This window comes from Hermetia illucens, chromosome 1 (genome assembly GCF_905115235.1).
Source record: "Hermetia illucens chromosome 1, iHerIll2.2.curated.20191125, whole genome shotgun sequence".
In the NCBI taxonomy this organism is placed as follows: domain Eukaryota; kingdom Metazoa; phylum Arthropoda; class Insecta; order Diptera; family Stratiomyidae; genus Hermetia; species Hermetia illucens.
The window spans coordinates 83,707,833-83,735,535 of NC_051849.1; the positions used below are offsets into that span (position 1 = coordinate 83,707,833).

General features: G+C 40.0%; 1 protein-coding gene across 4 annotated transcripts in view; it reads left to right on the top strand.

Annotated features, from left to right (window-relative positions):
* Window positions 1–27,703, top strand: part of LOC119646703 (zwei Ig domain protein zig-8) — a 631,176-nt gene that overhangs the window by 179,362 nt on the left and 424,111 nt on the right. For 3 of the 4 annotated variants that reach the window (XM_038047280.1, XM_038047277.1, XM_038047281.1), the window contains exon 4: window positions 11,352–11,383. The exons of the other annotated variant lie outside the window; for it this stretch is intronic. The gene's annotated coding sequence lies outside the window, so the exon portion shown is untranslated. The remainder of the gene's footprint in view (window positions 1–11,351; window positions 11,384–27,703) is intronic. 4 annotated transcript variants of the gene reach the window in all.

Consider the following 27,703-nt stretch of genomic DNA (forward strand, 5'->3'; position numbering starts at 1 on the left):
GACTTCCCTTTGTCCTATCCACTATTCTACGCATAACATAAAATTTAACTCGCAAGACATTTCATTAGATACATGAACCTTTGGAATATACTTTTCATACAAACAGTAGTTTTTCATAGTTTTATTACCCCATGCTACCCTAGATCCACTAGCTCTCAATGATTGACATTTTAATTCACTTACTGCTACTGGCTATTGCTGCTACTATGGGAAATTGAATAGACATCTTTAACAACAGCCGCTGGCAAGGTAAATGATTAGCTCAACTTCGTTAGATAATTCAAACTACATAACATTTTTTACAAGATAACTAAATCACACACAAATAGCCCCAAAAGCTTTTTACTTGCTGGAGCCCAACTTAAATATTTTCATATCTAAAATAAAAAATATTTCAGTAACGTTGGAAAGAACTTCTTCGCACCAAAAAGCTACATTAAAATCTCATCCAGCATTCACCAGGACAAAGAAGGCGACAGTTGAGCCCCAGCAACCAATATATACATATGCAGAAATCCTGAATCGTATCTGGTGAAAAAAGAAAAACGACTAACCATTCTGTGATTTTTTGATGCCAGCAAGGCGATCAGGCCCGTATAAAAGCCTCTCTGGCCGAAACGATATTGAAACAGGGTGAATTCATATTCGTTTCCATTCAAATCGTTAAAAAACGAAATGAAAGAAAAACCGTATTCAAAGCAAAGCTTTGCGCTTACTGATTTCAATCAAACTCAGTCGCTCGTTTCGGGAGCAAGATACGGGCTGGTGATTTTTCCGTGAATAATGAAAAAGAAAATTCCCGGCCGTTCCTCACCCTCGAGGCAACCGTATATCGTTGGAAATAGTCGGCATAACTGTTGTGGTGAACTAAATCCGATATGGCGAAAATGCTATGAAAAAGGACAGTCAAAGTCCTGTTTAACGTGATTCGTTGGAAAAAAGTCTGAGACTAGCGAGAGCAGTTTGTACGAGTATGCACTTCAGATGAACAGATTCCACTGGACATGCATTTTTGTTTCTATTTCACCCCAGTGAACAATTTGCCATAATCCCTGGTACACAGGACGTGGCATTAGGCCTCTTGCAATGTTAGCATGACACTTTAGTTGAAAGTCACGAAGCGAATCCTGAACGTTCTCAAAATGCCGGGAAGAGATTGATGATTTCATACTCACTGTGTCCGTAAGCAGAAATTAGTAGACCTTAACTGCTGGGATTGCATTCATTCTGTTGAGTTTGCATCCATCCAAGCGATTAATACTTTCCAAAAATACAACCCTATTCTTCGGGGAATCGTTATTAGGCTTATTGATTTGCATTCTGAGTGGGCATCCTCTTGCGATTTACCTTCGAGCGTGTGGAGATTTTATTTGAAACCTGTGTTTTGGGGTGTGTGAGAAAGTTAAATTTAGTAAGCAAATAAAGCTGTCAACGAAGGGTTCGGGATGTGAAGAGAAGTTCTAGAAGCAAAACTAGGAACGATATATATATATGTGAAAGTTTTTGTTGAATCTAAATTCAGAAGACAGAGTCACTCAACAAAGAAATCCTCTTTATAGTTTCTCTTTGCCAGCTTCCGAGGAATGTTCTGATGCAAAAAATATTGCCTTTAACCTTTCTATGTCAGATTTAAAGGATTTGAAAGCTTCCTAATGCATCCTATTTAACAAGTAGAGTTATTGGCAATATATAATGGCAATATTGTGTAGGATGCAAATGATTGATGAAAGAAGTAAAATCCTCGTTTGTTTTCTTTAGAAATTAATTGTTTCCCCTTCTTTTTCTTTTTCAGTCAGATAACTTGGGATGAGTTGTTGAAGCTGAATTAGTTTTACTCCCAAAATTCCAGATGAAATTAAAAAAAAAGTCGTGTTCAACTTCAGCTAACTGGATACCGTTGCCAGGAAAACAGCGGTCTCCGAACAGACACAATTTCATTATGGAATAAAGTTAGAGGGAATTTGATAATGCGTGCTTCAATCAAAACTCATTATTTGGCAAACCAGCATTTGCTAAGAACTTTGATTATGCAGTGCTGTTGCTCATTGAACAAACCTTGACGGGGTCATCCTGTGTGTCGGGTCGAGAAATCGACTTGTACTGCAATCAGTTGTATCCATATATAATATAGAACTTTTGGGTAAAATGGTTTTCGATATTCCGAGCCATTCGCCATTACAGTGTCAATAAGTTAAGGTGTTATATATTAGGGTTATGTCGAATGACAACTCGTTGACGGAGTCTAGGTGAACATAAGAGGGCGAGTTGTTACTTGAATTTGAAGCAGTTAAAAAGCCCGAAGACATACCGAAAAAAATTAAGTCACCACTTGGTGAAACGGCGGAGGTGAAGCTGAGGTCACTATTTTCGGCCTATCAGTTTCGTCTGAACACTTCGCAGTTGACCAGAACATGGGTAAAATGCGGCTGGACTCTCAATTTTTGGCCATTCAGCAGCCGGCGGTCGGATGAAAAACGATTCGGCCAACCGGTCAAACGGAAAGAAGGTCGGGGAACCAGGTACTTGTCTATGTTAATGCGCTTTGTTGAGGGTCATAGCACACAGAGTGTCTACGCAGTGGGCGAGAATGTTTGGGCTGTGAGCAAGAATCTGAACTATTCAGGCATGATTGACAGACCCGTCGGACCAAAGCCCTGGTTGTATGTTCTGTAGGAAAATAAGATACATCCACAATGCCCACATAATAGACAGATATTTAGAAATGTAAACCCATGACAAGCGTTCCAGAACTTGCTTTCTCAGACTTTATTCGAAAACAAAGTCGATGAACAATGTACAATAATAATTTGGTACAGGAAGACAACGTAAGAAGACGCAAAACAGACAACGATCTGGATGCGAGCAGCTACATGTTCAATAGATGGAGGTGTGGGAAAAATTGTAAGTGACTACAATCAAAAGTAAAAGTGAACACTTTAAAGGACTGTGTGTGGAAGCTGATTCGGATCCCTCAGAGGGTGACACATAAAGAACAGTATTGTCAAAAACTAGAAACAAACACTCTCAACCGATTACTTGCCCTAATCTACTACAGGAAATATTAACGAATCTTTTCCCGCAAAATGCAACTGTTCAAGCTCAAATGGTAAGTCAGGAGAAGCTAAAAGAAGCTAGAAGAAAATAGTCGGAAAAAGCACTTGGATAAGGCAGCAGTCAAGATAACGGCGAATATGTTACCATATGTCTTGAAAAGAAGCGGAAGAGCGGAATGGAAGAAAAAGAAGCAAATACTAATTCCCAAATCACACAAACCTATCGCTGAAAGTTTATCCTGCATGCGATATGCCTTTCGAAGAACACTGACAGATTATTCGACCATATAATCTACGACAGATTACTTCGATTGACGGAAAGGATGCCAGAATTTCTGAAAATCAGTTCAGATTCGGATGAGAGACAATGGAAGATAAATTCTTTTCAGCCTCATGACATAATACCAATGATGAGGAAAATAAAAGAAGGAGCAGGGTGTAAAAATTAGCATCTAAGTTGATTATTATCAACTAAAGGGCAGGATCTCCGACTGAAATAGTACCTTATTTTAATAATTAAGTTCCAGCAGCCCATAAGTGCAGCGACACACACTTGTTTGTATCTTTGCTAGGCAGTGGTAGTCTAGAATGCTAGATAAGGGAGAAGTCATCCTTCCAACTAAGTAGAGGCGCGGAATACAGGGTTTTCGCTCTTTTTTCCAATTTTTTGACATAATTACCTGAAGGTGCTACTTACAAGTTCATGCATTATTGTTCTGCTGATAATTAGGAGGTGGAAATAACGGTTAATGTCATTAATATTCCCAAAGCGAAAGTAAGATGTCTTGGAATAAGCTATCATCTTGAGTTTCGCTTATAAGGAACTCTATGATTTATGAGCCCTAAATAGGTAATGAGCAAAAACAGAGGTGCTGGTTACATTGATGGAGTTGATGCTGATTTCATATCGCACATCACTTTCACATAAATAGAGGGTTCTGTTAAACTCTTATTGAAAATTCTGTGTAATGAGCGCATGAATAAAGTTAGAGTACTTACATGTACATCATATTTCATGATAAACCTTTTGGAATAAATTGAAATGTCCATTTCAACAACTTTATTGCTCAAAACTTTTAAAAGCAGAACATATTTTTTGAGGATTTTGGGGTCCTGAGTCCACATCCGCATCCACTTGATGTCGGACTGGACCAAATGGGGAGCAACTTACTCCCTGTTTTTTTGGTCCACGAACACCTCGTTTATGGCTTAGGACTTAAACTTCAAAATATTAGGCAAAGAAGGCTTTATGTTTCTTACCAGGGTAGTGGCAAATCATCATACGATGCTTCACCTTACCCCGCAATCCTAAAAAAAATATGTTCAGCTCTGGCCAAGCTTTGGCCCAAAATATGGACGGATTTACGCTCAATATAATTCCTGTCATGGCGTGTTCTTCGAATTATATAAAGGAGCACTTAACATCTGCGAGCCGTTTCGGTCACGCTGCTCCCAGGGCAAAGGTGAGGCAGTCTCTGACGATTTGCCATGGGACAGCGAGATCAAGGAACTGCTGCTTAATTAACTCGCCCATCGTACTATGATTGGATTCATACTATGTATGTTTCAGAGAAGTACGTCACAGTTGGCTAAATGAGCTCTTTACATTAACTGAAAACATTTAGAGATCAATTTGATGAAATAGATTACCGCTTTCTCAAGAAAATACCTTTCTAAATTCGATTTTGTCATTTGGTATTATCACGTTCAATTCTCAACCATGTGAGAAGAATTAAGGTCGTCATGCGCCCCTGAAGAAAGTGCTCATATACCATTTTCAAATTAAGGAAGGTCAAGTTAATTCAGCTAGAGCAATTTAAATTCAATTACCATCACACATTTCGAGAAAGGTTTAAAGGGATTATTCGTGATATCGCTTTGAAAAGTCAGCATTGAAGCTTACATGTGAATCCGGAGATTGAATGATTTAGAATGTCCTCCCATCAGCTCTTAATAGTGTTCATCGTGACGCAAATAAGATAAAGCTCACATCCCGCAAATTTAAATTACCTGAACAATGACAGCAAAAATTGTGGCCTTGTCAAGTAAATAGTTTTTCTTGTAAATGTTCGATTCTCTTGTATACTTTCCCAATCTCAGAACTATTTGACTCAGAGAAATACCACAGCATCTTGCTCGTACTGGAGATGATTAACAAAAGGTCATTACTAACTAAATCAAGCAAAAAACAAAATTTCTCTCGACGCTCTTAAAAGGTCTTAACCGTAATCGTATAAGTCAGGACAACGAAAAATCTTTATGCTACCATTTGTACAAATAAAATAATTATATAGCTTATATATATATATGTATATATTATACATAGAATTATCATAGAATTACCTTTTATAGCTTCTGTGTTAGAAGATCTTAGCCGAATCGAGATACATATTCTGGTCATCTAGGACTTCCGCGGCAGATGCGGGTTCTCTCGCGATGCAGCTTGCCAGATTTATAAATCAGATTTTAATCAATAACATTTCCTAGATTTTTCCTCTGCTGATTATGCAATAAACCGGATGATAAAGACGCAAACGAGGAGGAAACACATTGAAAACCGCAAGCTGAGTATCGCAAGTACGAAAGAGTTAGTTTGAGTTTTTGTTAGGCGAGGAATTTTGGATGAATGAATGTTTCATTTGGGCTTAGCTAAGAAGGCAATTGTTCACGATTTTCAAAGCCCATTTGCGCGACGTGTTCGTTTTGGAGAATATTATGTCCATTTACGTAAGTACATATTTATCTTCATTGATTATTTGAGAAGCATCTGAAAGTCTGTGCCCGGATGGCTATGTGGTTAGAGCGCTAGGCCTCCGTGTGGAAGGTGGCAGTTCAAATCTCGCTCATGGCAATGGGATTTGTATTGTGACTGGAATATGGATGTGGATGGATGTTGGATACCGGTCGACTCATTCGTGAATGAGCACCTGAGTAAAATCAGGATAATAATCATGGACGAACGCAATACCGATCATATTGCCTCCTACAGGGTAGTGTAGTGTACCGTTACGGTCGTGAATAAAGTGCTCAACACACTTCAAGGTTCAGAATCATTCAGAATCTCGCGCCAGTAATTATTATTATTATATTGAAGTCCATAATGATTTATTTAATTTACAGTTAACTATAAAAGGCTAAAAAAGTTAAAGTTAGATGCTTTCTTTTGGTTCGCGACTCCGTTGCCAACATCACTTAACTTCAATGATCCTTTCCTTTTCCTTTCAGTCAATAACACTCACAGTCTACCCTTCACTTTCTTGATGAGCTGCGGTCTTACACGCATATCAAGTTCCTATTGCTCAGTACAAAATAGGGTTGAATTCTTGGAGTGGGAACTTGAGTGATAGCTATGCTCCTCCATATTCTTTATCTATGTTAACAATTAAATCAGTGTTGTAATTAAATTACTTGGTGAAAAAACAAATTAAAAAACTTTTTTGTATGCTCCATTAATAATTCTAAGATGAAGTTGTAGTTTGCTCAAAAATGTCGTTTTTTCATCGAAAAAAAGCATGTTTTCAACGGTTTTTCTCAAATAACTCGGAAGCCATGCATGGATATTTAATTAGGTAGGCGAAACGTAAATTTGTAAACATTGACTAATATTCTCAAGGCCAAATAAAGCAAAATCAGCAACTTTTGGTGAAAATTTATCTAAAAAGGCCTTTAAAATGAGGATCATACCTCAGGCTTTGAGGTAAATAATAACGGAGCTATGATCAAAATAATGTAATTACCTGAATTTTTGAAAATAAGTCGAATCCTTTGAGAATCTAGCGGTCTTGGTCTTGTGTAAAACAAAAATTGCAAAAGGGGCACATTTTTTTTTTCATCAAATATAGTGATGTGGGGTATCAAATGAAAGGTCTCCGTTAGTACGAAGTCGGTCTTAGTTTTGACATTTGTCGGAAAGGTGGGGTGTGCGGGGGGTTGAAAGTGATGATTTCTTTAACGGACTCATTCTGAGAAACTATACAACCGAAAAATCTGAAAAAATAGGTTGCCACTATATGGTGCCTAAGCTCCGAAATACCTTCCATACCAATATCTGTTGAAATAAAGTTAATAATAGTACATTACTCTATCTTTTAGTAACTGGCATACCCCCTCAAGTTCATCCTAGAATTACGAAATTTTCAAAAACGTAGGCTACAGCATGACGCATAATCTTACCAAATTTGGTGATAATCGCGCTATTACTAGAAAAGTTATAATCGGTCAAAGCTGTCGCTTCCGTGCAAATTCAAGACTTTGAATGTCAGTATCGCTTCAAAGTGGATATTCTCACATAACATGCATGCACATATCCTACGTACTAACGGGACAAATGCACACCCAAAACTCTTTATAAAAGAAATACACAAAACTTTTCATACCTGAAGCGTCTAGCTTCCGGTTTCCCGACTTGTTTTATTTTTCCAACAAAAATAATTTTTTTAAAAATATCTGAAAAAATAAAAAGGACAGTGAAAAACTACTTGCTTAATATTTAAGCGAGATAGAGGACACATTTTTGTACTTTAGTATTTTTGCACTTTTTTATTTTGTGAGGTATTTTTGAAAAAATGATTTTTTTTTAAAACAAAAAAAAGAATCTGGAAAGTCACTTTTTTTCAAAGTGCGCACTCTACATGCACCAAATTTTCAGAATTTATTTTTTTTAAATATTACGAATTTACGTTTGACGAGCTATAACTCTACCCATATTGTACTTACGAAAAAATAAAAAGGTTCATTCATTGTTTTTAGTAAATATGTTTATTTCTGCTTATTATCATTTCTACGTGCAATGCATGGTTTTCAAGTTATTTGCGTGAAACCGTTGAAAAACATGCACTTTTTTGATGAAAAAACGACATGTTTGAACATGAGTAACTCGAAAACTACTCCTTACACGAACAATTTTCACTAACCATTTTTTGCTTAGAATCAAGCATTTGATCGATTTCTGTGATTATTTTGAAAAAAAATCCATCCCGGAGGGTGGTGCCACACCCCTCGCGGAGCAAAAGCACTTTCTTCTGTCTTTCTTGAAAGACGGTACGTACGCCGACATTTTTGACGCGCAATAAAAATTTGCTGGAAGAATTTTTTGGGAAACGTCGACGCAGTTTAGACACTCAACACCAACTAAACAAAATGACAAGTATGTGCGACCAACAGCGACACAAAACATAGAACGCCATCTATCGAGAAAACCGGAAATTAATTAGGAGTACACCTGGTATTCAATCCAGTTAAAAAAATATCAACTCACCCCTTTCATATAATACTGCCCATGATCATATTTCTGAGGAAAAACTTCCACCTCCCTTTCAGATGCATATAGAGTCACAGCTGAGTGGTTAGAGCGCAAGGCTGTCGTACGGAAGGTCGCGGTTCAAATCTCACTGGTGGCAGTGGAATTTGTATCGTGATTTGACGTCGGATACCAGTCGACTCAACTGTGAATGAGTACCTGAGTCAAATCGGGGTAATAATCTCGGGCGAGCGCAATGCTGACCTCATTGCCTCCTAGTGTACCGTTACGGTCTTGAATGAAGTGATCTAACACACTTCAAGGCCCTGATCCAATATAGATTGTTGCGCCAACGATTATTATTATTATTATTATAGAGTCACTTCCTCCCTCCCTTTGAACCTAATACAAAGTCTTACCATTCGCTGTATGCAAAGGGAAAAGAGATTCGTGGACTACATACTCCCACCAATTTTCATTGAAGTCGGTTCATCCGAATTATAGAAAATTATGACAGAGAGACAAACGGACAATAAATCGATTTAAGAGTTTTATTTTACAGGAAAACTCATTCGGGGATACTGCTTTTATATAGGCTTCTTCTAAAACTTGTACGTACGTCTCCTGTTCACTGCCTTAAGGAGTATGGGGCATCTACACACTCTCTTTGTTGTTATTGTTTTTTTTTCCTCCTTAGTGGAGTATAAGGCATCCGCATAATCAGATTATACTTCAGTTCCACTATCATCACGATGTACAAGGGATAAGCTCACAGCAGCGAGACAAACACAAGATGAACACAGACACCCATGACGACTGGTCACACGGATAAAATTCACATATTCTGAATTAGAGTATATTTACATACAGAAATTTTATAAGCTAAATTAGATCTAACTAAACTAATCAATCGTATAGAAGCTTAGTGTCAGCTATCATTCGCAACTCGATATAGATGTTCCCAACTCGTTTGAAAGAGGAGGAGCTAAAAGTTACTATTGTCTGAATGGCTTTGTAACACCTAGTTGGTCTGGTAAATTTCACTCGTAGTTGTTTATTGTTAAGACTGGAATTCGATGCTCTCCCTGTAAGCAAGGATGTTTAGAATTCACTGAATTTACTATCTCCTTGTCGTGAAAGGCGACTCTAAAGTAGTTAGCTACCAACGTGCATATATGTAATCTTATTTTGCAACGAACGGCTATCATGCCTCGCAAATGGATTGCCTTTTCAGCTACCACCTTTTGCTTTCGGCTGTGGCTTATAATCGGATTCTGTAATGAACAAAGGCTCCTCGATGACAATATCGAGCCTTCCCAGAATTCTTATTTGCTTCAGCTTCAGTAGTACAGGTTATATATTCTGTGGTTAAGGTATCTGAATAATACTTATTGCATCAACCAGGGGTCGTCGTATCCTAAGTATCGGTATGGGACAGAATGTTGGTATACTTTGGTTTGGAGTAAGCGTCATTTCAATAGGGCAATGCTACGCATTAACAAGGATGTCCGACGTAAGGGAGGATTATGCTTTCTATTATGAATTAAATGCAGTCCAGGAGAGGCATTCCGGACGTTATAAGTGATATGAATATCAAGATAGGCAATATCCTGCTCGGACATATAATACAGAAGCACGATCTTAGGGTCATTTTCATGGCCTTATACAGCTTCCACTACCTCATCACATCGTCTGAGCACAGAGCCTGCCATAACGTTACTTGATTTTCAATTTACGTACATCTTATCGCATCAACCACACACAACTGTCACAATCAGCAGTAGATTTAAGAGTTGTCTTCCAGTTGGGCGAGATCAGCCTTCTCTTTCATATTGTGTCTGCGTCTATTCGTCCGCTGCGATCTTCAGAAATTATCATGATCTATTTTTGATACCGGGGCTATCTTGCGAAACCAACCGGACGGTTGAACAGTTTGCGGTTCTTTTCTCTGATGCAAGCGAAACTGTCAGTCACTGTCTGATTAACTACTGCACGCACTATACCTCACACCGTGTCAAGTTGGAAATCGTTATTGTGCTGGTCACGGAGACAGAAGCTGCCGCAAATAATTACGATTGCAATACCTTATAACGCAGTACGAAAAAACTTGCAAGTGGTTATAAATCTATCGAGGGTCAAGTCAGGCACATTAAAGGTCATATTCTCAGCTGAAAGGTGGGAAGTGAAATGCACGGTTCTCAACTTTATAATTCCACCTATTGTGGATGAAATAGCTAGTCATCGTAATATGCGGATACGGACCTCTCCTTCAAACAGAAATGAAATCATCTCTGCCATCAATGGACTCTAGCGGTGCAGAATCGTTGGCGGAACTGTACACTTCGGTCCTTACTTTCTCTGCAAAGTAACTATCTTTACTTATCCACAAACGTTGGGGATATTCGATCTTTACAACGGAGTGGAAAATTCCGAAATAGGGCACCCGTGTCAGTGCAAAAGTTTGAGGGCTATTGGCGTGCTTCCTGTCATCGATAAGATAATAGTAGAAGTTACCCTAAAAAGCATCAGAAATTATGTCGAAATGTTGATTGACAAAATGCGGGTTGAATTCTGCTTTGTTTCAGCCATGTCGTTGGGGTACTTTATCCCGACTCAATCTCGAATAGTGAACAACGTCACATTCGAACCAAGTGCCGAGGACAGTGTTGATTTAAAAACAGAAGTGACAGTGGATAGTTCACATTTTAATAAAGAGCAGCAACTCCATTGCGGGTTATACCATGCAGCCAACTATTTTAGAGTCACCGAGTAGGGACACCCTGGAAAGAAGTTGCACATAACAATGAAGGAAAAGTGTTGGCTTCTCGGGAAAGCCTGGGAAGAGCGGAAATACATTTCGGCAAACAAGAAAGGAGGTGTGGTTGATTCCCTATACCGTATTGAGTGGATAAATGTATATTTAATTTGGACAGGAAAATCACTTGCATATTAGCCATTACTCTACTAATGCAAACAATTTTCAGCTTTACAAAATTTCATTGTTTACTATATATCATAAAATGAGCTAGAAGATAACACCCTTGTCTTCCTTTTTTCAGTTATCTATTACTTGGAGAAAAATACTGATATGGTGAGTATAAATTGTTCAAATTCTATAAGCTTTCAATCAAGGAAGCCAAGAAAAAATATTGGATTTCCATTCCCAACTTTTCTATTGTAATAAATTTTAGAAAGTTTTTGAGAGAGAGTTTTTCCCAATTCTTATTTTAGTGGACCGGTAAAAACGATCTCAAGGGCGTTTCAGAAAGTAGGAGAAGGAAACTAAATTTCCAAGGAGGACATATTATCTTGTTTTCTCGGGAAGAAGGATAAAGATCACTGCATCCCTTTAATTTGGAAATTAAGAATCTGTTCAAAGTATTTCTTCCCCCGCTGCGACTAGAATGAATATTAATTGGCGGACTATCAACCTCTGAATTATCGAAATTAAGTAAATGCTCCTCGGACTCTTCTTCACCGGCCTTTATATGCCGAAAGTATGTTATATTATGATTCGCAGAATTTTCGCTTTCTGGCTTATTCAGGGCGATGCCGAGTGACCGTTCTGAATCTTAGTAAACTTACAGGTGTCGGTGTTAATTAAATTTAAGGGGAAGGTTCAACATAAATTCACCACCAGTTCCAATAAGGAGTGAAACTTAAACCATAAGTTGTAAGCTTCAGGTATAAAATGTTTCGTGTTTCTTATGTCGAAATACGTAGTTAGAGCGTTGGGCTGTTGTAACAGCACGCCGCGTTTCAAATCTCACTGGTGGCACAGGGATTTGTTATCATGACTGGATGTCAGATACCAGTTCACTCAGCTGTGAATGAGTACCTGGTTCAAATTAAGGTAATAATCTCGGACGAGCGCAATTCTGATCACATTGCTTCCTACAGTGCAGTACTGTAGTGTACCATTACGGTCTTGAATGAAATGCTCTAACACACTTCACCCAATGTGGATTGTTGTGCCAACGATTATTATTATTATTAAACTATGCCAACAATTTGTTATGAAATAGAAATTCCACCGAAATTCCCAATATTCGATTCCATTTTGTACTTCCAGATTGAATTTAAGGAAGTAGTATATATTTATAAGGCTGCAATTTGCCCTTTGGGCAGCGCATCAACCACACCTACGCGCCATCGTTCTTAGTTCACTGAAATGTTCTCCAACTACTCCACGATTTCCCGAAACGAATGAACTCTTCCTCTACTATTTTGCGCGAGACCCTTTTATCCATCATCGGCCATCTTGCACGAGTGGTTCCACTGCATGGCTAGCAATGTAATTGTACGACCTATCTACTGCTAGTTCCGTCTTTCGATCACATCGTGTACGATTGATAGGGCTGCGCCCGCCAAGTTCCTCGTTTGTAACAGTATTAGGCCAGAATATACCAATGATACGGCGTAGACAGGTGTTAACGAAGCTTCTGAGTCCGCTTTCCAGGTCCTTCTGCCATATAGCAACTCAGAAAGAATACCAGAACAGAAAACTACCAACTTGATGTTATTAAGATAATTGCTTTTCTAGATTTGAGACAAAGTATCTAAAAGCGGATCTAGCGCTGTTAATCCGTTGGGCAACATTTAGTTCGGTGCCATATTAGGTAGAAACCACCTTTTCTAGGTATAAATTGACCAGTTCCTCCGATACTGTAGCGTGTATGTATGTCGCTCTATTAATAGATATTATTTTCGCCGGAATGGTTTCCCCCGTAGAGCACTCCAGATACATTCCCTGTTCACGCTGTGGAAAGTTTTCCCGAAATAGAAGAAGAGCAGGTGAAACGTATGCTACTACCTTCACTATTTCAAAATGATCCGCAGCATGTTGATGTGTCCAGTGCTGGAAAATCAGTCCGGAAGCGGATCTTTTCTCTGACCATCAATATTTCGAGATGCTCTTTTATGAATTTATGAAATTCCCTTTAGTCACGGCGTAAGCTACACTGAATTTTCTGGGATTTCGCACAACGTTGCTGATAGCTGGCCAATACTTATGGATATTCTGGGCCAGACAGGTAACTATCATCCAATTATCAAGATTATACTGTACGACAGCTGGATCATATAAGCGACCAATATTGAACTTAGGAGATCGAAGTTTTCCAACCCTACGGGAATTGGCAACACCCGAGCGAAGGTATGAGACTGGTAGCTGAAAGACCTTTCAGAGGCGTCAACCCAGATCTAGAAAATGACTCCTAAATCTATTGCTGATCGCAAAGTGTCCAATTTGATTCCTCGTATGGATTAGGTCGGTCGAAACGCAACTAACTTTCCGGTAAGCCACTAATGACGAAGCGGCTGAAACTATAGAAATCCACAAAGCTCCCACTATCATCGTTTCGTTCACCAAGATCGCATTTCACCCTCGCAGGTCCAAGGACGATACTGCCAGCGTCCATATACAAGAAAACCACTTGGGCGCCATATGTTTCAAATAATTGCTTTGAATTTTTGAATACGAAAAGTTGTTTGCAGCTTTATATTCGCGCAGACAATCAGAAGGTTGTGTGTTCAGATCACATCGGCGTCACCACTTTGGGGAACCGTTTTCCCCAATGATAATAAAAGATCCATTTTCTTTCACTATTATACATTAATATTTACTACAAACTTTATTTTATAATATTGGCAGAATAAATTGTATCTCTAAAATTTTTCGGTTAGGTATTAGTTTACAATAAAAGTGTCATTGAATCCATTCAACGCAAAGAATAGCTCTTCCCTGGCCGGCGGACAAGATTAGAGTGTCCTAAAATGACAAAATGTCATTCTTGACATTTGTCACCGCAGTCCCCTGTAAGGCCCTTAGCTGTTCTCACAGCCATTCAATGCAGCTACAGAGCCAATGTGCCGCCACAACATGTACTTGCGCTCTTCGCTGCTGGTCTTCCTTGGTTTCACTCGTTTTTAAACTTCTTTCGTATTACTGCAAAGTAATCTAATTTGGGGCAACTTTAGCACATCTTCAGTAACAATTGCTTCTACATTTGACTATAACTCCGGTTCATTATCAGACATTTTTAAATAGTTACTTTCAGAGTAGCAAAAGTCAGATAATTAAACGCTGCTTTTACTACAGTATCTACCTTTAATTCTATCTATTTGTCTTTCACACGCATTTTTTTCAGAAAGCGTTACACTTATTGACGTCGAATTTGGTGGAGAGGTGGCAACTGTGAATGCCCGCGCATGCAGTGTGTCGCATCATTCTAGATTAAATTTAAGGAGGGGGGGCGGTTTGCATACCTGCAAAAGGGCGGTTCAATCAGATCTTGGTTTTGAAGCGGGTTACGAAACGGGGGAGTGAAGAGGTCATTTAAATTAAGGAGCCATTCTCAGAAACTACCCACTATAAAAATCTGAAAAAAATCGTGATGACGCTTCTATATGACATCTGTCCCTCCAAATAACTTTCATACCGACATCTGCTCAAATTGAGTTAAAAGTGAATGGTATATTAATATATTTTTGAAATGTATTGTGAACCCCTTTTAAGTTCATCCTAGGCAGCATACTGGAAAGTGTGTTGGAAATCCAACTATTATTAACAATGTTGCAGTGGGTCTCTGTACCACAGTGAATTGAATATCGAGTATATTGAAAGGATGTGTACTATAAGCTATACGTACATGGAACCAAAATGAATATTCATTCATGAAAATTCAAGAAAAACTTTCATACCTGAAACGCCGAGCTCCCGGTTTTTGACCTGTTTTAATTTATATCTATATTTGAACACTCATCGTAATCACCAATAAAAAGCAATTTGATTTCTCTATAATCGCTGTAAAGGATAGTTCCTATCGTGTTTATGTTACTCATGAGCTACTGACGTCAAAAACTCACGCCGAACAGCCTTGCTTACTCAAAAGACCTTCGGGGACGTAGACGTTTTTAACCGGGAATAAGAATATTACGATTCAAGATTGATCAAACTGAAATAGTCTGAATAGACTTCCTCTAGCCATTCTATACTGTTTAGAAATATCCTCTTTAATGGGACAAAAACCGGTAAAGGAGTAAAGTCTTATAAAAGGCTCTGCCGTGAAGTCAATTTAGTATCTAATAAAAACTTCCTCATACTTTCGGTCAAGTCGCTGAGAGTTCTCATCATACCAGTACACCTCATATAGCAATAACAATTGCAAATACCACAAACCTGTTGTTGATATAATCGGAAAACCAGCATCGCATAGCAGGCTCCATTCATATATCTGTCGAGCCATTCATTTGGCGAAACGTATCGCGACTCCACAATCCGTTACAGTTTTCATAGCAATCTAAATAAAAGCCTAGTCATAAGTCCTAACCAAATCGGATCCCAAGTCGATAAATCTTCGCAAATAGGAAAGACTTTTGTTGACTGCTCCCTTTCCAGGATTTACATTTGTTGTTAGCAAAACATTTTCCCTTTTCTGAAAAACATAGTTTTGGTTTTTTTCTTCCTTAACGCGATGTATCGATACCATTCTTCACTCTTTGCGGATAAAACTGAATCCTGGCAACAAACGGATCGAGGAAGCACGGCCGAAGCGTCACTGGGAAAACAGGGGAAGGGGTGAATGAAATACGACGCAAGTAAAATTATGAAAACCATCTGCGGAGTATGCATTCAATTTGATGGTGTCTGCCAAAAAAGCTAGAAAATATGTGTAGCGTCACTGCCGGAACGGCAGCGGATAAAGGATATATGATGGAAAACACTCATCCCCGCAACTTATAGATATTTATGATAAGGAGTCATGTGATAAACTAGGCGACTAAACTATGTCAAGTTATTATGTTAGAAATGATTATCATAAGTCGAGGCGATATTTTGAGAGGAGACGGGATGCGATAACACACCCCACCATAAACGAAGCACTTGGAACCGGAGGCATTTGCAATTCAAGTTGGCCTGGAGCACACTTTATTAGTTTATTATAAATTTATTATGGAACACATACACATCATTTGAAAAACAAAGCAGTCATGCTTGCATTAAGGCAGGGTCTCAGTGTGAATAAAGTACAAGGAACCCAGTGACCCAAATTCCGAATAGTTTTTGGGATGGAAATGAATCGTTTGCATTTCTAACGCTCAGCGAGGATTCATGATTACGGAAAAAGCAATAATTCTTGTTTCCCCCGCATAGTGGATGCAAACTAGTGTAGATTTGCTGTTCGGGATTTGGTGAAGAAGGTCACAAGTTAAAATGAATTCATCTATACCAGAAGGATAATGTTCGGACTTTTTATTTGCACGGAAAAAGGAAGCATCAAGTTGGAAAGAGGTCATAAATGAACATTGAATTTCCTTCATCACGTTCAATATTTCCGGAAGTGATTGGTTTGCACCATTTTCCACTTTGCGAAGCTGGAAAATACAACTGAGAAATGAGGCTAGAAATATTTATCGGCAATATTTCGACCGTCATGTTACCCAAACTATAGCACGGATAAGTGCGATTATGGATGCAGATGTGCATCTGCAGCATATAATATACAAATATGCAGTATTTGAAGACACATACTAGCATTTTATTTTAATCTTCCGACTATTAATTGATTAATGTTTCATGTAGCGCAGGGCAAGTAATAAGATTCCTTTCTGGAATTGATATCATCTGTACATAAGGACGTCTTCGCCGTTTCATAAAAAATATTTATCGTGGAAAATGGTTGAAGTTTCACAGTAACAGTTTCGATTGTTACTAATAAGCTCCAAGCTTTCATTATCATATCATTGTCCTATTATCAGGATAATCGACCCCAAGAAAATATCAAGCAAACAACTTCAATGCCGTAACCAAATACAAGAGGACGCGGCGTATTTGTATCACAAAATCGGACAAAATTATTTTTTAGTTTATTTTTAATTATATTATATATTAAAGTATTTCATCATCATCAACGGCGCAACAACCGATATCCGGTCTCGACCTGCCTTAATAAGGAACTCCAGGCATCCCGGTTTTGCGGCCAGGTCCACCAATTCGATATCCCTAAAAGCTGTCTGGCGTCCTGGCCTCTGCCATCGCTCAATCTTAGGCAGGGTCTGCGTCGTCTTCTTTTTCTACCATAGATATTGCCCTTATAAACTTTCCGGGTGGGATCATCCTCATCCACACGGATTAAGTGACCCGCCCACCGTAACCTATTGAGCCGGGTTTTATTCTCAACAGGACGGTCATGGTATCGCTCATAGATTTCTTTGTTATGTAGGCTACGGAATCGTCCATCCTCATGTAAGGGGCCAAAAATTCTTCGAAGGATTCTTCTCTCGAACGCGGCCAAGAGTTCGCAATTTTTCTTGCTAAGAACCCAACTCTCCGAGGAATACATGAGGACTGGCAAGATCATAGTCTTGTACAGTAAGAGCTTTGACCCTATGGTGAGACGTTTCGAGCGGAACAGTTTTTGTAAGCTGAAATAGGCTCTGCTGGCTTACAATAACCGCGCGCGGATTTCATCACCGTAGCTGTTATCGGTTGTGATTTTCGACCCTAGATAGGAGAAAGTATCAACGGTCTCAAAGTTGTATTCTCCGATCTTTATTCTTCTTGTTTGACCTGTGCGGTTTGATGTACTTGGTTAGTTGGTTTTTGGTGCTAACGTTGCCATCATATATTTTGTCTTGCCTTCATTGATGTGCAGCCCAAGATCTCGCGCCGTCTGCTCGATCTGGATGAAGGCAGTTTGTATGTCTCGGGTGGTTCTTCGCGTGATATCGATATCGTCAGCATAGGCCAGTAGTTGGGTGGACTTAAAGAGGACGTACCCCTTGCATTTACCTCCGCATTACGGATCTCCAGGGGCAGGTTAAAGAGGACGCATGATTGTGCACCCCCTTGTAGTAGACCGTTGTTAATGTCGAATGGTCTTGAGAGTGATCCTGCTGCTTTTATCTGACCTCGCACATTGGTCAGGGTCACCCTAGTTAGTCGTATTAATTTCGTCGTAATACCGAATTCACTCATGGCCGTGTACAGTTTTACCCTGGCTATGCTATCATAGTCGGCTTTGAAGTTGATGAATAGACGTTGCAACTGTTGTCCATATTCCAACAGTTTTTCCATCGCTTGCCACAGAGAGAAAAAAAATCTGAGCTGATTTACCTGGAGTGAAGCCTCTTTGGTATGGACCAATGATCTTCTGGGCGCATGGGGCTATCTGGCCTAGCAAGATAGTGAAGAACATCTTATAGATGGTACTCAGCATCGCGATACCTCTATAATTGCCCTGTGTGATATCTCCCTTTTTATGTATGAGACAGATAATGCCTCGTTGCCAATCGTCAGGCATTGATTCGCTGTCCCATACCTTGAGTATAAGTTGGTGAACCACTTGGTGTAACTGGTCGCCTCCATATTTAACCAATTCGGCTGTAATTCCATCGGCTCCTGGCGATTAATGATTTTTTAACCGATGAATTGCACTGACTGTTTCTCCTAAACTTGATGGTGGCAGTATTTATCCGTCGTCTACAGTTGGCGGGACCTCCAACTCGCCGATGTTCTGGTTGTTCAGTAGCTCATCAAAGTACTCAACCCATCGCTCCAACATGCCCATTCTGTCGGAAATCAGATTTCCCTCTTTGTCTCTACAGGGTGAACATCGAGGTGTATAAGGCTTCATCCTGCTGACTTGTTGGTAGAACTTGCGCGCCTGATTCGGTTGCTCCCAGATCCGTGATCTGTTAGAAGTATCCACATTGCAATTGGTTCTAGTGATTTTTAAAAAAAATGCAATCGGCATTGCTTCAAGTTTTTATTGAGGACTTCATCTGCTTCTTCTGGTAATTGCCATATCGCTGATACCGCATGTCTTATAACTAGCTGACATAACACGCCATTCACATAATTATATTTTCGCAGGTAAAAACTCGCTATAAACAGCTTCTTTGCATATAAATCCCCGGGTCCAGATAGCATGATGCCAGTCATGCTACAGAAGCAACAGGAAATGGGTGTGCCGGGGCTTCTCGAGATTTACCGGAGCTGCTTCAGTACCTACGCTATCATGCTAAGAATCAGGGTAATCCAATCAAATCTTGGGGTCAACCACTTGACTGCAGCTGTGGACAGAGGCACGCACCAGTTTACTCTGGGTAATAGTAATGTAGAAAATTTTGCGAATATTGGACAGCAGCGCGAGCCAATGACTTGATGATATTATGGGATGAGCGTTGCGAAAGTTATGCCTGTGGGTTGCAAGATGATGACTCGGCATAAATTCAACCAAAACGAAACTGATGCTATTCACCACCCAGACAAGAGTAGCTGAATTCCACCTACCGCGGCTGAATGAACAAAAATTGGTTGTTTCCTCTAATGTAAAGTATCTGGCTGTAATCCTGGATCCAAAGAGGGAGCATGGTTCTCTGGATGTTCACAGATCTGATGCTTTCAATGCTAATGTGTGCTCGATTGTATGGTAGAGCTTTGGGCAAAAAGTACAATAGAATGAGGCTTAATAGAATTCAAAGAACTGGGTGTGCAGGTCCTATCGAAACTTTGCAGTCCTGCCCGGCAGATGCTCTCAATGTACTCCTGCATTTCCTCCCCCTGGACCTCTACGTTCTCTACGACTCTAATACGTTCTAGCATGCGGGCTGTCAGACCACGAATGCTTTAGAGCGAAGCCCTTCGGCCATAGTAACAGCCTAGACAAATTACTTCGGGATATTAGGCATTCCCCAGGGATTACGCAATACGCAAACTGAACTCCACGGGAAACTTTGCTATGGAGTTTCCAGCCAGGGCAGAGTGGAACACCGACGGCGTGTTGCAAGGCAATAACTGAGTATTCTTCACCGACGAATCAAAGGTGGTCTATGAAGTCGGCGCGGAGGTTTGCTTGATACACACAGTGTATCCCAGTCGGTATGGTCTCCCAGGTTTTGCCAATTTATTTCAAGTAGAGGTACTGCAAGTCTGTGGACGGCTGGCGCATGATCCGAGGCCCAAGCGTAACATAGCCATACTAACCGACAGCCAAACATCCACTAAGGCCTTCTACTTAGCGACGCCATCCTTTTAAAATTCATCTTATATATATATCCGTTTAAAATTTGTCTTATATATAGTATATAGCCCTGTTGGATATCAAGCCAAGACGAACATAAACTCCACAATAATTGAGCCAATGAATTTGAGATTCTATTGCCGTCTAACACATTACCTACATTACCGGAGAGCGGCAAATTCATTCTATACCATGCATTAAATTCATATCGTAGACAAATAGATAATAGATTTTAGTACCTAAGATGCCGCCATTTTCTTGGGAATGTGTCTATGCAACCTTCTTTATTACTAAGCCTGTAAATGGTTTATCAACGGAGATAAAAGGCTTTGGAAAGACAATGCCGAAAGGAAGGTTTCCGATTAGAAACCCCCCTATTACAGGTCTCCCGTCGATAAAGTGCTACAAGGAAGATTTATAAGAATGTCATCCACTGCGAAAGTCTTCGTTATAAACTATTTCCACAAGCAATATCCGCATTTAGAGCAATTCCGTTTGTCAGCGCTCTTGAAATCAAGTAAGATAGCAAACGAGTAAAATCGGGGAACGCAGAATGACTTGCCGACATGACTGTGCAGCTTTGGAAAATGAAGAGCTAATATCCAACCCTGACTCAGGCTCAAAATTGTTCAATCCATTGCCATTAAGGAGAATAGATCGTCATTTTATCAGCAAGAAAGCACCACTGTTCCAATACGGGAAAAGGAATTCAGTGCCGCAGAATCTTCAGATTACTTTCCGATGTGGTTGTATACGACATCATGCAGATTTTCAGATTTTTTAAAGCATTCTTAGCAGCCGCATTCACGACATTGTTCAACTACTACTACTAGGGTTTATCAAGAAATTTTGAATCGCTGACGCAATGCAGGCACGTGATTCATCTAATCTGGTATACATTGCAACAAGATCCAGTAGAACTCGCGCTCTGTGTCATACAACTTTACTGGGTTCCGAATAGAAAATTTCGAAATATCAAGGTGGCTTCTTGCCTCCATCAGTGTTCATCGTGGAAGCGCCCTATCTTCACTAATTCCTTACCCAAATTCCAGCACCTTACACACTCTATATAGATGTATCCTCAAAGTGTCTGAGCTGATCTCGAGCAACTTGTCCAAAGTGACATGATGACCTCACGGTCTGATAGCCATCAGGATCACTTGAATGGAATAACGTTCTACAACTTGCGTTCTTTGTAATCCACTCATCAGCAACACCGAAGCATCATTCGTCCTTTTACTCTCCATGGTTCTGATTTCTGACTTCTCCTCTCCCTTTTACGGACTTTGGGAAATTAAATGGTAGCAGATGAGAATCCACTGTCGAATTTTTATTGACGGCTACCATAAGGCATGCTTTCTTGACTAGGAAGCCGTTTTCTGAAGGGTTTCTGACTGGAGAATTTCGGGCCAGGTTAAGGAACATTACAATCCACGTTCTAATGGAGATGGATACTTTCTACGAGCAATTAAATGCAGTTCAGGAGAGGTTTCCCAAAGGTGGTATTGTTTTCGTGATGGGTAATCTAAATTGGCTCTGACAAGTGATGGGAAAACTCGTTCTCGCTCACCGTAACGATAATGGCCGGAGGTTTGTGGATTTCAATAGATTACACTGCCTCGCCATTGGTGACAAATACAGAGCTTGCCACAAACTTCCGATCAGCAGTAGATTTAAGGGTTGTTTCCTTGATGTACTTCGTAAGACTGGCGCTGGCCTGCATTTTGCATCCGGCGCTTCTCGTAGGGGTGGAAATCTGCCCCAAGCCCAAATTGGGGGCTTATATGTCCTGTCGCTCGTCTGTTGGAGAGATCTCTTGATGATTGGAAGGCAGATACCCTGGACAAACCCACCATCAAAAATACTCTTTTCTCGGGCGCTAATCCGGTCGTCAGCTATGTCCCGTAGGAACTTCACTGTACATGATTCTGATGAAGAGCGGATCGGAGCATGGAGGTCATTAAAGGCTGGTAATCGTTGAGAGCGATGGTGATACGCTCGACTTCGCAATGATTTTAGAAGTGTATAACGTCACGAAAAAATTTGTAAGTGGTCGGAATTCTGATATGTTTACAGTATACTCCTCATTTAGGATGTCGATCACCTGCAGTGGTGTAGCTAATATAGTTTTTCACCGTTTGAGTTCGCCCTTTTGTGAATATAACTGCCACAGCATAGAGGTACGGATTGCTCATCCAAATATGTAGAGGGGAAATCATATTAGCCACCAAACGGAGTAAAGTCCGCCAATTCTGCAGTTTATGCGGATCGGCTACTTCCTCTCATAGGAAATACTGGAAATACTGTAAGTTTCCCAGAGAGTGGAAAAAGGGGATGATGGTTAAGATTCCGAAAGAGGCCATCCATGGTGATTGAGGCAGTGACAAAGTCATCTGCATGCTACCCGCCATCACAAAGGTAATCGCTAAAATAATTTTGGAACTTTCCGAGGAGTTCTTCGAGGGCAATATCAACAGAGAGCACATCAACATCTTACGGATCATCATCAATCTCTTCATCAACTTTGAGATACCTCTCAAAGCGTAACTAGGGATTGTATCAAGAGCGTTTTACGCAAGAGTGGCCTTGCGAAAATACTCATAGCTATTATCGACATACGATGTCGCAAAATGTCACATGTTGCGTCGAGGTAAAATCTCAGAGGATTTTGGCCTAAAGCGGAGTCTACCAGTGTTACATCTTGTCACCGATATTATTTCTTCTTGTTGTCGGTGATGCTATTCATACTGCCTTGTCCGGAAAACGTTGAGAAGTTCAATAGCTCTGGATTTCGAAAGAGAGGCAAGTACTGAAGACAAACACCAACAAAACCAAGGTTCTCCGTCTGACGGGTCATCGCACTCTTCCTATCTGCATCAATAGCAAGAGCATCAAAGCGTTGATTGTATATCTAGGAAGCGTAATTTTTGCCAATAGTGGTACTGATCTAAATGTCGCACGGCGCATTACCAGCGCTATAGTGAAGGTGACTTCACTGCCTTGTTTAGAATCTAGAAATGCAGTCATCTCAACACGAAGATTCAGTTGCATCCAGTTCTGTGCTGTGCGTTCTGTGTTGCTGTAACGAAGTAGCTCATGCCAGGTGATCACCATTGGTACTCAAAAGCTCGAAGCCTTTAGCAGTGCTAGATACAGGATATCATGCTGGAAAGTTTGATTCAAACCCTAATTATGTTAAAAGATTATTCGAACATACCCAATATGTATATACTATGTGCCGGGTATTAGTTTTCCCGAATTTTCGTTGACAGCCGAGCTTTTACTAACTCAGATGTATACTCATTCATTCTATTTTTTTTATACGTTTAGCAGCTTGAAAAAGAATGTGACCATTTGCGAGCCTTTTATGGATTATTGTAAAATACAATGAATTAAAACCTTTTCCAGCTACTTGCGAGGCTTTTTTGTTGAGGATGCAAAGAGTGCTGAGTCCGCATCCACTTGATGGGGAACGGGACCACTTGGGGAAGCAACACATATGACGGATTCACTGCAATATAATTCGCACTCATATCGTGTCTGCGATTATATAAAAATGGAGCGATTACCGCCTATCGCCACTTTCGGTCACACTGCTCCCAGGGCAAAGGTGAGGCAACGTCTGATGAGTTGCCTCTGCCCTAGACGAAACCGTCAGTCAACTTTTTTATTTTCAGGACGTTTCTAAAGACAAATCTGGAGTTGCTCTTCTTGTTTCCTTTCAGTTTTCGATTGGTTTCCAAATGCAAAGCTGCGATGGATTTCACAAATCTGCGAATGAAATCTGGATATGTAAAATATTTCACCCACTATGAAAGCGACTTGAGTACATTTATGAGTGTTTCATAATTTGTAGCCAAAAATCCTAGCTCCGCTTACACGTATTAGCATCAGCTTTCGACGCTTAATATTCATCCATTCAACCATCTAAGCAAGATAACGAGCTAAATGCCCAGCATCTGAAACTACTTTGGCCACAGGCGTCAACTCCCTTGTCGCTTTCACAAGGAAAAAGGAATGCAAATAACACCATCGGAGAACACGTCTCGATCTAAATGCACAGACATGTTCTCGGGTACCATATCTATTACAAAGTTCTCTATCGTGTTTATTAGTCCCTGTTCCTATTTTTGTTTGACACGAATTCATATTCTGCACTTCGCCCTACTTCACACTTCGAGCATTGTCGCCCGTTCGACAGGATCCATGTTCTCCCCAACTCCTGTCAACGTGTCACGACTCTCTCGACACGTTGGTGAATCCGGACACGAAGCTATTCGATGCTAATTAAAACTCTGCCACAAACAACTCACTAAACATTAATGACATCAAACAAAAAAAACCCTTATACATCCACATAGTCACCCACTTGCTCGCTTCCTGCGCGATTTGCCCCTGTCTCCCCTGCACTCACGTAGCGACATGGCAGATCGGCCAAAAAGCAGGAAATGTTAATTAAGCTTTTGAGGTATTAGTCCGCGCGAGGAAAACGGAAAGGACAAACAAACTGCGGAACGGGTGAGTGTACACACTCGGAACAAGATGAAAGCGTAAGCTGTTATTAACGTGAAAGCAAGCATCGCCGAAAAAAGCGAAACAGGATGAGTGGCGACGCGGGAGGTAGGATAACAGCTTGTTTATTTACCATTGTCGCCTTTCATAAGGTTGTAAATATAGCGTCTATCGAAATGTTTCGACGGGAAGTATCCTTGCCAAGAGATATTGCTGTTTTTTGTTTTGGGCGCTTTTCAGTCTGCTTTCCATTAGACACTCACGTTAAACCTGAGTTCGTTGTGTAGCAACATCTAATGTCTCCTTAGGCGTAATCTGTTAAGAAAGCGAAAGCTCTGAAAAAAGAATGCAGGAGCTCACCGATATTATACAATAACATTTTTTTCTAGAAAATGTCGGAATTTTTAAATGATAGATAAGGAAATTCTGAGGAAAGACTATTACATTTTGAGGCAGATTGCCATGTTTCTGGGCGGTTGGTGACGCGAAAATGCCATTAGGACAAGAAAATATTATGTCTTCTGTTTACAGCCTAGAGAACTTACTAGATTTCCAACAGACATCAGATAGATATGTTGTAGAGCAAAAAATTAATCAAAACACTCATTCATATGTGCAAGCAAGAATATTCGTTATCACTCAACGTGAGCAATTGATTTAGAATCCTCATCCGACACCAAATTGTGCTTTAATTTATCCATTTCCTCGTTGGCAAGATATCACCCAATGACTTGACCTGACCTAAATACGTTTAAACTCACTCTGTCGTTGCTTTTTCCTTTTCGAATGGTGCCGTGATCGCTACAAATACATGAAATTCAATTCGAAAGTTATAAATCCCATCATCAAGAACTAAACCACGAATCCTATTTTAAAATCGAAAGAGCTATTAGAAAAGGAAAAGGGAGAATCGTAAATCGGTTGCTATATAAAATCCAGATTACTTTTGTGCTCTCGGTAGCAAAGGCTCGAGCCAGCATCAGTGAACGTCGTCAGTGATGATTTTCGATAGCAAATCCAATTTATAATCATGGCTGAATGGTATATCTCTGTTCCATTAGTACATCTGCCTCGCGGCATTAAATCATTGAAAGAGGACCCTCTTTGCCGGTGGTGAGAAGTTCAAGAGGGGGCTGTGAATGCGGTTTCATCAGAAACATTGCATACTTGAGAGTTTTATGCTCTATGGATAATAAGGTAGGATTTTATTGCCTTTGTTGACAATTCTGGGAAGCGATAAGCGAGAGTCAGCCTGATTTGAAGATAGGGAGTTTGATAAGCAGTCTGTGTCAATCGAAGCGAGGGTGAGTGCAACTCGAATTCAAATACCCTCATTAGTAATGGAATTAACAAAAGAAAGCTTCCTGAAATATTTCACTAGATCATATAATGTCGAAGTGAAAGCTAATTGGCAAATCCAGGGCAATATAGCCAAATATAATTGAGTCGTGCACTTTAATTAGTACCAATTAGTAAACTTCCAAAGAAAATCCCTTCATGGAAAGATTCTGTGAGTAACAAAAACTTATCGAAATTCATCCATCATTTCATTGCTGATATATCGACATGCCTTTGATTCCGTCTCGATTATGCAATTTCTGGTTATATGCAGCTTGGATTGAAAGTTCTAAAAAGGACAAAAGAAACAGTTTTTTTAAATTATCGTGGCGAATTCGAATAAAATCGAGTTGGTAAAATATAACCCATTCGGGTGTCTTTCAAAACCAAGTTAAGGGGACATGACAGGTTCAATTTTTTTTACTTTTTCAAACGGTTTATTTTTGGAGAAAAAAAAATGAAATGTTCGAGGCTGTTTTTTTTTACTACAGATTTTTTAATAAAACCTCGGAAATTGATGGCGCGGATGATCGGGTCACTGAAAAGTCTGAAAGAAAACGAAAAACAGGGTTTTAATCAGCATAAAATTCTCTATGGAATGACAAAATGGCGGCGCGCTATATGCACTGACTACTCATTTTTAAAATCGAATATGGTTTTCATATTCTTACTACATATTTTCGGATGGATTTTCAAAGAAAATCAATCATTAGCAAAAAATTACAAAAATTGAACCCGTCACGTCCCCTTAAGTAGTATTTCATATATTCTCCATACACCCTCAAGTTAAACCCACCCCAGAAACTTAACTGGGTCTACTCGAAATGCGTTGTAAAAATGTAGGACTGATATGAGTAACGTCCTTATTATTAGAAGGTTTAAACTAATCCAAACTTAAGGGGATCGAGGGTGAACATAAAATCTTTCATCAATAACACTTCTTAACAGTTTCGAATGACTAATTTGGAAAAGTCATCATCATCAACGGCGCAACAACCGGTATCCGGTCTAGGCCTGCCTTAATAAGGAACTCCAGACATCCCGGTTTTGCGCCGAGGTCCACCAATTCGATATCCCTAAAAGCTGTCTGGCGTCCTGGCCCACGCCATCGCTCCATCTTAGGCAGGGTCTGCCTCGTCTTCTTTTCCTACCATAGATATTGCCCTTATAGACTTTCCGGGTGGGATCATCCTCATCCATACGGATTAAGTGACCCGCCCACCGTAACCTATTGAGCCGGATTTTATCCACAACCGGACGGTCATGGTATCGCTCATAGATTTCGTCATTGTGTAGGCTACGGAATCGTCCATCCTCATGTAGGGGGCCAAAAATTCTTCGGAGGATTCTTCTCTCGAACGCGGCCAAGAGTTCGCAATTTTTCTTGCTAAGAACCCAAGTTTCCGAGGAATACATGAGGACTGGCAAGATCATAGTCTTGTACAGTAAGAGCTTTGACCCTATGGTGAGACGTTTCGAGCAGAACAGTCTTTGTAAGCTGAAGTAGGCTCTGTTGGCTGACAACAACCGTGCGC